Below are 11,103 nucleotides of genomic sequence, written 5' to 3' on the forward strand. Positions count from 1 at the left end.
CCACTACTGGTGAACGAGCCAGTGTAATGCAAATAATGCAAATAGGTCTGACATAAGATGCCAAATGAACGATACTGTATGAAGCGTTGTTTGTTTACATCACTTACATCACGTTAAGTAAAGTCAACTGAACACTTTGAAACAGAAATATTTGGATAACTGTTTCTTCAGAGTGATGACAAAATAAGCTTTTGGGTGAAATGTTCATTAAATTTATTAATGAAATTCTATTTTGTTAATGTCGAAGAAGCCAGAATTTTTTTCCTTCCATTGTGTATGACAAGAATAAGCGTCTATAATGAGCCGTCGTGGCGACTTACCGGAGAAGACGCTTCCGTTTGGCGGCAGCATGTGGTGACACTGCAGCTCGGTTAAACCAGCAGTGTTTTTTCAGAAGTGGAAAACTTCATCGGGACATCAAACCAAGAAATGTGATCTGTCAGATGATCCTGAGAAAAATGAGAAAAAGTTGCCAGTTCACTAGGATCTAGTTGTGGTTTCTTAATAAGAGGCTTAATAACCGCCAGCTTGAATGGTTTTGGGACGTGACCTAAAGACAACGACGAGTTAATAATATTGAGAAGCGGTTCTTCTGCTACAGGTAACAACTCTTTCAGTAATTTAGTGGGTACAGGATCTAACAGGCATGTTGTTGGTTTAGATGCAGTGATAAGTTTATTTAGCTCTTCCTGTCCTATAGTTGTAAAGCACTGCAGTTTATCTTTTGGTGCGATGAATGAAGCTGAAGTATTATACGCTGTAGAATCTACATTTGTTATTGTATTTCTGATGTTATCTATTTTATCAGTGAAGAAATTCATAAAGTCATTACTATTAAACTGTGAGGGAATATTTAGATCGGGTGGTGTCTGGTTATTTGTTAATCTAGCCACTGTGCTAAATAAAAACCTTGGATTGTTTTGGTTATTTTCTATGAGTTTGTGGATATGCTCGGCCCTGGCAGCTTTTAGAGCCTGTCTATAGCTGGACATACTGTTTTTCCACGCAATTCTAAAAACTTCCAAGTTCGTTTTTCTCCATTTGCGCTCAAGACTACGAGTTTTTTTCTTGAGAGAATGGGTATTACTGTTGTACCATGGCGCAGTACGTTTTTCTCTAACCTTTTTCAATTTGATGGGGGCAACAGCTTCTAATGTATTAGAGAAGATAGTGCCCATGTTGCTAGTCATTTCGTCTAGTTCATGTGTACTTATTGGTACACAGAGCAGTTGAGATAAATCAGGCAGGTTATTTGTGAATCTGTCTTTGGTGGCTGGAACAATAGTTCTGCCCAGACGATAACGCGGAGCGATATAGTTATTATCAGTAATACGCAGTATGCACGATACAAGGAAATGGTCAGTAACATCATCACTTTGAGGTACGATATCTATATCAGTAAGATCAATTCCATGCGATATAATTAAATCTAGCGTATGATTAAAACGATGAGTGGGCCCGGTGACGTTTTGCTTGACTCCAAAAGAGTTTATTAGGTCAGTAAACGCAAGTCCTAATGCATCATTTGTATTATCAACGTGAATGTTAAAATCTCCGACAATTAGCGCTTTATCAACAGTAACCAATAGGTCTGAGAGGAAATCTGCAAATTCTTTTAGGAAATCTGTATATGGCCCTGGTGGTCTATACACAGTAGCCAGAGCAAGAGATACGATAGATTTCTTTTGCATATCTGACAGTGTAACATTAAGCATTAGTATTTCGAATGAGTTAAACCTGTATCCTGTCTTCTGAGTAACATTGAGAATATCACTATATATTGTTGCAACACCGCCGCCACGACCAGTCTGACGGGGCTCATGCTTATAACAGTAGCTTGGTGGAGTAGACTCATTTAGACCAATATAATCATTAGGTTTTAGCCAGGTTTCAGTCAAGCAGAGTACATCAAAACGATTATCTGTGATCATTTCATTTACAATAACTGCTTTGGGTGAGAGTGATCTAATGTTTAGGAGCCCAAACTTTAAAAATTGTTTTTGTTCATTTATTTTACATTTTTCTGGTTTAATCACGATAAGATTTTTTCTAGATCCTGCATTAAATTTATATTTTGACCTCACTATTCGGGGAACAGACACAGTCTTTATAGATTGGACAGCACAAGTACTTCTATCATTTAAGCGGGTAGAACACAAGTCATCAGGGCAGTTATTTGAGATTTGACTTACTAGTCATATGGAGCGTAGCGTCCTGGAGATGTTGTCCGACATGAGTTCCGCTCCGACTCTGCTGGGGTGCAGGCCATCAGCGCGAAAAAGCCTAGGACGCTCCCAGAAAAGATTCCAATTATTAACAAAGAGCAGTTTCTGTTCTTTACACCATGACAATAACCATTCATTTAAAGCAAAAAGTCTACTGAACCTTTCGTGTCCTCGTCGATACGTGGGAAGCGGTCCTGACACGATGATCGTCGTCGCGGGCGATGTGCGGCGCACCGTCTCGATCAGGCTCCTGAAGTCCCTCTTCAGTGTCTCCGTCTGCCGCAGCTTGGTGTCGTTAACCCCCGCGTGAAGCACGACCGCTCCGGTGCTCTCGTCGCCCTTCAGGATCGCGGGTATCTGCGCAGAAACATCGAGAACACGAGCACCAGGGAAACAGTGAGTGTGCACTTTACCTTCAGCTAACGTAGCACGGACATGCCGGACAATGGAGTCTCCGATGGTCACAGCGTCGCGTTCCGTCTCGCGGAGGGGAGCGAAGCGGTTCCGGGTGGAGATCTCGAAGACCGGTGGTGGCAGAGGGGGAGAGGTCGTCACCCGGGGCCTGGCTTGCGTCTTCCGCTGCGGCAGCACCCAGGGTCCGTGGTGTCCCGGCGCCGGAGTGAAGGACATCTGGGAAGATCGCGTCCTGGGTGCACCGGCCTGTGCAGAGAAACACACGGAGTAGAGGTGGTGGGAGTGTTAGCAGCGGGCTGTATACTTACCTCGGACTTGTTTCGCGTGTTTCCAGCGAAAGTATAACACAGGCTTTACTCCTCCTCCGCCTCTTTCGCTCCATGTCTCCGGGAGTTTCTCTGGCAGTTGAATCAGTGTCGCCCCGGGACTCACAAACCTCACTCCAGTCTCTTAATCACGCGCCACGCAGTGCCGGAAATGTAGCAGGTTAATAATCTTTTCCTCATGTAAACACATTAAATTATATGCCAACATGCAGTTTAAGTTCATCAGTGAAAAAACATTATCAATTACAACACACAGACATCTCGTCAAATATTTCATTAATTACATTTCAGATATTTTACAAAGGATTCAACTATGCGATGACTTATTTTGGTTATTGAATTGTCGAAATAATATGAAAAACAGTCTAATTACCTGAAAAAACACACGCAGACAGACAGACAGACACACACACACTCTCTCTCTCTCTCTCTCTCTCTCACACACACACACACACACACTCTCTCTCACACTCTCTCTCACACACACACACACACACACACACACAGAGAATAGACTAATAGAATAGACAAAAATACACAGAAGAGTTTGTTTTTTCCAAGATCATTGAAAATACAGCCTACGTTTTTTCAGACTAGTAATTTAAAATCAGGTGTTTGCATGACAGAGGTCACTTCACTGATCACTACCTGCATCCTAGTTAATTTAGTATCTTGTGGAGGTTTTATCTCAGCAGAGGTGCCTTTTTCTGCTCACTGAAGGCTATAAGACATTAAGGCATGATTTTCTGTAAAAGCATAAATATTGTGAAACGCTCTATAGCAATTATCAATGACTTGATGTGTCTCCATTAAAAATGTTTCGGAATACAACAGAAACACAAACTCTGGGATACACAAACTCCGCTTAAGTGACATTTTGGGGACTCGAGATACACAAACTCCGCTCAAGTGACATTTTGGGGACTCGAGATACACAAACTCCGCTCAAGTGACATTTTGGGGACTCTGGGATACACAAACTCTGCTTAAGTGAGATTTTGGGGACTCGAGATACACAAACTCTGCTTAAGTGACATTTTGGGGACTCTGGGATACACAAACTCTGCTTAAGTGACATTTTGGGGACTCGAGATACACAAACTCTGCTTAAGTGACATTTTGGGGACTCTTGAGATACACAAACTCTGCTTAAGTGACATTTTGGGGACTCTGGGATACACAAACTCTGCTTAAGTGATACTTTGGGGACTCTTGAGATACACAGACTCTGCTTAAGTGATACTTTGGGGACTCTTGTCTTGAGATACACAAACTCCGTTTAAGTGACATTTTGGGGACTCGAGATACACAAACTCCACTTAAGTTATACTTTGGGGACTCGAGATACACAAACTCTGCTTAAGTGATACTTTAGGGACTCACAATTTAAGGATACACAAACTCTATAATCATGAGATTGGATTAAGAACAACAAAAATCACTCCACTCAGTCTTGTACCAAATAGTCATTTTTTAAATTGATGAATAAAAATCTACATAACAGAAAATATGAACATGCAAACATTCTATCAAATGAATGCATTAGAACTACCTTATTTTAAATGTACAATGTTCAAACACAACAGCCTTCTCTTAACAATAACATTTGTTAAAGATATGAACAGTATTAAACATTGTGGTCAAAGTGCATATTATAACTAATAACAGAAATAAAAAAAAATTTTTAAAGTAATTTTATAATGACACTATGCAACATTATAGTAGCTTTCCCTTTACATTCACTCCACTTACTGAGGAAATTAATATTATTCAAACACTGTGGTGGACATGCAAATTACAGATAGTTTTTGACTTTTTGATAGTTTTTGAAAAATTATACTCTTTGTAAGAACTGAACAATGAAAATAATGAATTTCAACTACTGAAGTCAACTATTCTCCGCTTTGAAGGATTTAAATAAATAAATAATAAATAAATAAATAAATTCCAATTACAACTGAAGTCAGTTCAAAACAAAAACAACTGAGTGTTGCCTAATATGTATATGTTTAGAATTCTGAAAATGGTTATAGGAGTGTTAAGAAATTAAGGCATTTTAATGCAACTCCAAGTGAAATTTAAGGCCCCTTTCACAGAAACACAACAGCTAAATTGCAAGTGTTAACAAACTAGTTACGTAATATTACATGAGGCATCTTAGATAATCTATCAGCCACCAATAAATCTTACCAGCCAATTTAATAAAGCAAGTATATAAAATATTTTGTATGCTGAAACTTATGTCAAATAGTTTAATATATAAAAGTTATAAATTAAAACTGCATACACAGTTGTGCTCATACGTTTACATACCCATTGCAGAATATGCAAAATATTAATTTCAATTATAAATGTTATATAACAGATGTTTATATATGCTGAGGACAACTGAGGGACTCATACGTAACTATTACAAAAGGTGAAAACATTTACCGATGCTCCAGAAGGAAACACAAAGCATTAAGAGCAAACTATGAATAGGATAATGTATAAATATTTCAGATTTTATTTAAAAAATCATATATTTTTTCATTTAGTACCACACTTAATAAGCTACATAAATACTTACATGTTTCCCAGAAGCCAAAATAAGTCAAATTTACCCTGATTATCCAATTCAAAAAGTTTACACTCCCCGGTTCGTAATGCATGGTGTTTCCTTCTTGAGCATCAGTAAATATTTTCACCTTTTGTAATAGCCATGTATGAGTCCCTCAGTTGTCCTCATTGTGAAAGATGGATCTCAAAATCATACAGTCACTGTCGGGGGTCAAATATGCAGAAGATGCTGGAAAACCAAAGCATCAACAGCGGGCTGCTCTGGACCAACAAAGGACTCATGAACAACTATCACAAAACATAAAACAATCGTGGATCATCCAAGGAATGACACACAGTATTAAGATTCAAGAATATGTAAACTTTTGAACAGTGTCATTTTTATAACTACAGGTATTATTTTTTCTTGTGGAGTATATATAAACATCTGTTATGTGAAATAGCTAATTCAGGACTGTACTAAATAAAAAAATAACATGCAATTTTCATCCTCCCTCTTATTTTGTTAAAATTATATTTTGCATATTCTGGGTTATGTAAACTTGTGAACACAACAGTAGCTTGTTTGTGCACAGTTGGAAAGCACATTATTTCTTGCATAATGTTTAACAGATATTTATTGAAAATCCATATTTTTCCAATATTGGTTAATTTCTCTGTTGAAGTCAATTTATTTGACATACCTTTGCCCTTGTGACATGGCAAAATTCATATTGTTTCAGTGTATAAGATGTTTGAAAGATGAATTTAAGTCATTTTAATACTAATTAAGGCCTAAGGACTTTTCTTACCTTGTTCCTTTGGTGGACACTGCAGCTGGCTAAAAGATGGTTGATCTATGTCTGCTGGTGTAGTTGTTTCAGGCAGGTCTCTGGGCTCCTCATCACTTGACATTTCAATGACAATCATTTTTAATATAGACATAGATTTGCAAATATGTACAGCACAGACACAAAAAATCCCAAAATGCTCCTACTATTTGGGTTGATTTCATTTTCATCAAGTTTCTTTCCTTTGAATTCGGACAATGATCCTTTTTCCATTGCCATTAGGACCTTGCTCATTTTTGCCAGCTGCAGTGTCCCCTCTGGTGACCGGTAGAATTGTCTGTGAATTCTTATATCATGACCCAAAAAATCAGCCAGTTGGTCTGCTTCGTTTTCACTAAGGTTGAGAATCATGGTTGCGATGTGTTTCCTCAGCTTAGTTGATGATAGTGCTTCAGGATTCTTTATGCCACATTCATGAGCAGCTCTGCTGATGCACTCCTCCTCGGTAGGCAGACATTGCTCCAGGTCTGGCAAACATGAAGGGATTCTCAGCTGGAACACCACAAGCCTCACGTGTTTCTGTGAGCAGCTCTATGGCAGAAACCAGAGAAGGCTTGAAGAACCTTTCTCCCTCGTTTACCATGGATCTTAACTCTGGTGAAGTGCAGACACAGCTTTCTCTCAAATACAGAAAGACAGATGGCGATGTCTTCGTGCAGCTCGGAAGAATCCCTGCTTTTAAAAGCTGACAAAAGCATCCGTAACACCTCACCTTCTCTTCGCCTGTTAAACAGGATGACTTGGAACAATGTGACCTTGGCAAGAGCAGCATAGCTTGTCTGCAGAACCTGGGCAACTTCTGGGCTTACTGAGCAACTCGTCGTGTTTCTTCTCCAGATGAGCATGCAGGACTTTGACATCTTGAGTGAAAGGAATTATCTGTGGAGCATTCCACTTGGCTTCTTTCAGTGTAGTTATAGCACTAGCGGTGCTATAACTCCACCTTGCCTGATGTATTTTTCTGAAGTCTCGAGCACACTCAGCACGCTCATGATCACCGTACATCATGGCGTTGCTCTCAACAATGCTACAGATCTTGTTTAATGAATGGTCAAGTTTGAGAGCTAAAGAGGGAATGCGGTAAGATTTATTCTCTTCATCGTAGCCAGAGACGACTTTAACCGCTGATATGACATGCATATGAAGAAGTCGACCATTGTTCTCAGTGGCGTAATCTTCCTTGCTTCAAGAAGCAACTTGCCAGCTTCTCTGATCTTCTGTCTGATGTAGTCATGTTCGGTCACATCAGATCCCATCCTTTTGAACATGTGCTCCCCCAGCTGCATGATGCATCTGTCAGAATGAACTACACGGGAAACCTCATCGTACTTCATGAAGGAGAGTATTTTCTTGAAACTTTTGCTCACCTCTATGCCAACTGGTGTTTTCAGAGCGCACAGGGATCTAACTTTTTTCCTGCCATGAGGTTCATCATCTTTAGGTTTCAGTGGACAGTTCTTCATATGTTTCCAAAGGCTACGCTTGTTGTAAAGGCCTTGGCAGTAGATGCAGTGAATAAATTCTTTGGCTCCTTTTCTCTTTTTTGGACGGAAGCAGGTAATCATCTCCCCATGTCTTTGTCTCACCACATCTGTGTTGTGGGCAAAGTTGCCCCGTTTTCTGAGGAGGTTTAACTGCACTCGCCTTTCTTTGGAATGTTTTGGAAACACGACTCAAAGTTTGCCTTTGCGACTTCTACTTCATTGCGATGGACAGACTCGAGGTGTCTTGCCATTTTTTAGTATGGCTTAGAGCAGTAAAGGCAATACTGCTTCTTGTTGTATGTCTTGCGTTCCTGCCTCGGAGATGGCACTGACAGAATAAAAGTCCTATCACCAGGCAAGGTGTCGATCTCTTTAGTTTGGCATTTTGGCCTTTTTTGGTGATGGTGCAGTTACACATTTTTTAGTCTCTTTTGAAATGGTTGATGTTGGATGCATCAAAGAACTTTTGGCCTAGTCATGTCCAGAAGCACTACCATGTGATTCATCTGAGCTGCTTTCAGCCTTGTCATATGCAGAAGAACTACCATCTGATTCATCTGAGCCAATTTTGGGTATGTAGTCAACATCGCTGTAGTCCGTATCAGTGACGTTACTTCCTGAATACTGAATGAGAGAATTTAACACTTACTCAAAGAGTAAGTTTTGTTTTGTTTTGTTTTTTCAATTACATTTTTACATAGTATGTGGGCATAGTTTGGAAAGTGGTGGTTACTGTTATATTAACTTGCAATGTGTTGTGGATACGTAAGGGATGTGACAAGCAAAGTCATCCAATTATGCAAAATCATTTGAGCATATGACGTATTGCAAGACAAGTTACATACCTGTCTTTTTCTTGATGGTCTTAAAGAGTGCATCTGAAAAAGGTGAAATACAAACAAATATATATTATAAATAATTTCATATAATCTATTTAGTACTACCAGTACACACCTAGACCATCCCTAAAATTCAGCAAATTATTTTTTAGATTTTACATTTTATCCCCTCTCCCTCAAGACAATAAAATCCAGGAGAATCCCAAGTAACATCTATAGTTGTCCCACTCCACTCGGAGCACGGAACGAGGAGACACGGAGATAGCTTTAAACCACAGTCTTTTAATAATCCAAACACAAGGGGTACGTAGGAGACACAGGAACACATAGAATGACGTTCAGAACTGACAAACACTGACTGAAAGGACTAGGGCTTTTAAACACAGGATAATTGGGGGAAGAACTAGACCAACGGGAGACAGAAACTGGGTCACAAGGAGCAAAAACACACACAGACAGGTCCATAACCCTGACACACTCCACGAAGGCGGCGAATTCCTCCCAAGGACCATCTTCGGACGACAGCGCTCTGCACTCGGCGTTCAGGCTTGCGTTATAGAAAGAGCAGAGCGCGTCGTCCGGGTAGCTGGTGATGTTAGCGACCAACAGGAACAGTTTGGTATGGTCCTCGAGAGCTTTGTCTCCCTGCTCCAGCAGGAGGAGGAATTCGGGGCGAGTGAAGGGATCCATGGGGACACAATGGAAAGAAAAACACAGGGAGAAAAACGGAAACAAAACGGAGAGTACAAACGGAGGTAACTGTTTAGGTCGGTTCTTCTGTCCCATTCCACTTGGAGCACGGAACAAGGAGACACGGAGATAGCTCAAACCACAGTCTTTTAATAATCCAAACACAAGGGGTACGTAGGAGACACAGGAACACATAGAATGACGTTCAGAACCAACAAACACTGACTGAAAGGACTAGGACTTTTAAACACAGGATAATTGGGGGAAGAACTAGACACACCTGGAATCAAATTAACACAATCAACGGGAGACAGAAACTGGGTCACAAGGAGCAAAAACACACACAGACAGGTCCATAACCCTGACAATATTATTATGGCTACATGTACAAATCCTTTAATAATTTACCCACCTCCCTAAATGGGAGTGTCTCAGACTCCTGTGATGAACTAATCAGAGGTGTAGATGAGGCACAGGGTGAGGGCGATGATGGTGTAGCGCAGGAGAGGATGATGAAGGCAGCGCAGGAGAGGATGAGGATGATGAAGACAGCACAGGAGAGGGTGAGGGTGATGAAGGCAGCACAGGAGAGGATGAGGATGATGAAGGCTGCGCAGGAGAGGATGAGGATGATGAAGGCTGCGCAGGAGAGGTTGAGGATGATGAAGGCAGCACATGAGAGGATGAGGATGATGAAGGCTGCGCAGGAGAGGATGAGGATGATGAGGCCACTACAGAAGTAGCACAGGGTGCAGATGAAGAGGGTGCGTCGGATGTGGATGTGACAGAAGATGACTGTGAGAACTTGAAAATATAATTGGAATAAAAACATAAGGACTAAAAGCAAAGGACTAAAAGCAAAAGCACTAAGCAAACAATGTAAATTTTAAAGGTCCCATGGCATGAAAATTTCACTTTATGAGGTTTTTTAACATTAATATAAGTTCCCCTAGCCTGCCTATGGTCCCCCAGTGGCTAGAAATGGCGATAATTGTGACAAGAGTTGCATCAAAACTCTGAACACCAATAACTAGTTAACAAGCAGAGGTGCTACATTCACTTCATTATATCTACTAAAGTAATTAAAGAAAAAACTATTTTAAGAGTAGGTTTAATTATGGGTACTTCTTATTTTTAATCATGTATTTTTCACATATTTTATTTTTAATCACATATTTTTAGTTTTAATCACATTTCTAATGCCAAAAGGTACTTTTACCTCGTTACACCAGGCGATGTTCGTCTCGTTACTTTATTACCGTTTTTTGTTAATAAATTCATAGTTTATTCCAAGGGTGTCATTAGACCCTTTTTACTAGAGTATGAGCAATGCCCTTTTAGCAAATGAGTCACTCTTTTGAGTTGGTTCTTTGCATTGATCAAACGGTTGGCAAAATATTGGTTCAGGAATCAGTTTGAATGATTTGTTCAGTTAACTCACATAACATAATTTGAAGCAGTTTCTCACTACATAAAACAGACAGCATAAAATAGGCTGCATGACTGTATTCACCTGCAAGTTATTAGTTGAACACCTGCATGTGTAGAATGTAAAAGTTTCTGAACTAAAGGTAATGCTATTAAATCCTCATAAAACCATGTAAAAGATTCTGAACTAAAGGTAATGCTATTAAATCCTCATAAAATCATTAAAATATCACAGTGTATGGCATTACAATGTTTTTTGAATCAATTCTTTAAAGGGGTCATGACGTTGCTAAAAATAACATTATTTT

At 39.7% G+C, this 11,103-nt stretch overlaps 1 pseudogene; it reads right to left on the bottom strand.

Moving 5' to 3' along the window:
• Positions 1-6,500: 6,500 nt before the first annotated feature.
• On the bottom strand, positions 6,501-7,494 carry LOC107741710 (uncharacterized; annotated as a pseudogene).
• Between the last annotated feature and the right edge of the window lie 3,609 nt (positions 7,495-11,103).

This window comes from Sinocyclocheilus rhinocerous, unplaced genomic scaffold, assembly GCF_001515625.1.
Source record: "Sinocyclocheilus rhinocerous isolate Xijiao unplaced genomic scaffold, SAMN03320098_v1.1 scaffold14039, whole genome shotgun sequence".
In the NCBI taxonomy this organism is placed as follows: Eukaryota; Metazoa; Chordata; class Actinopteri; order Cypriniformes; family Cyprinidae; genus Sinocyclocheilus; species Sinocyclocheilus rhinocerous.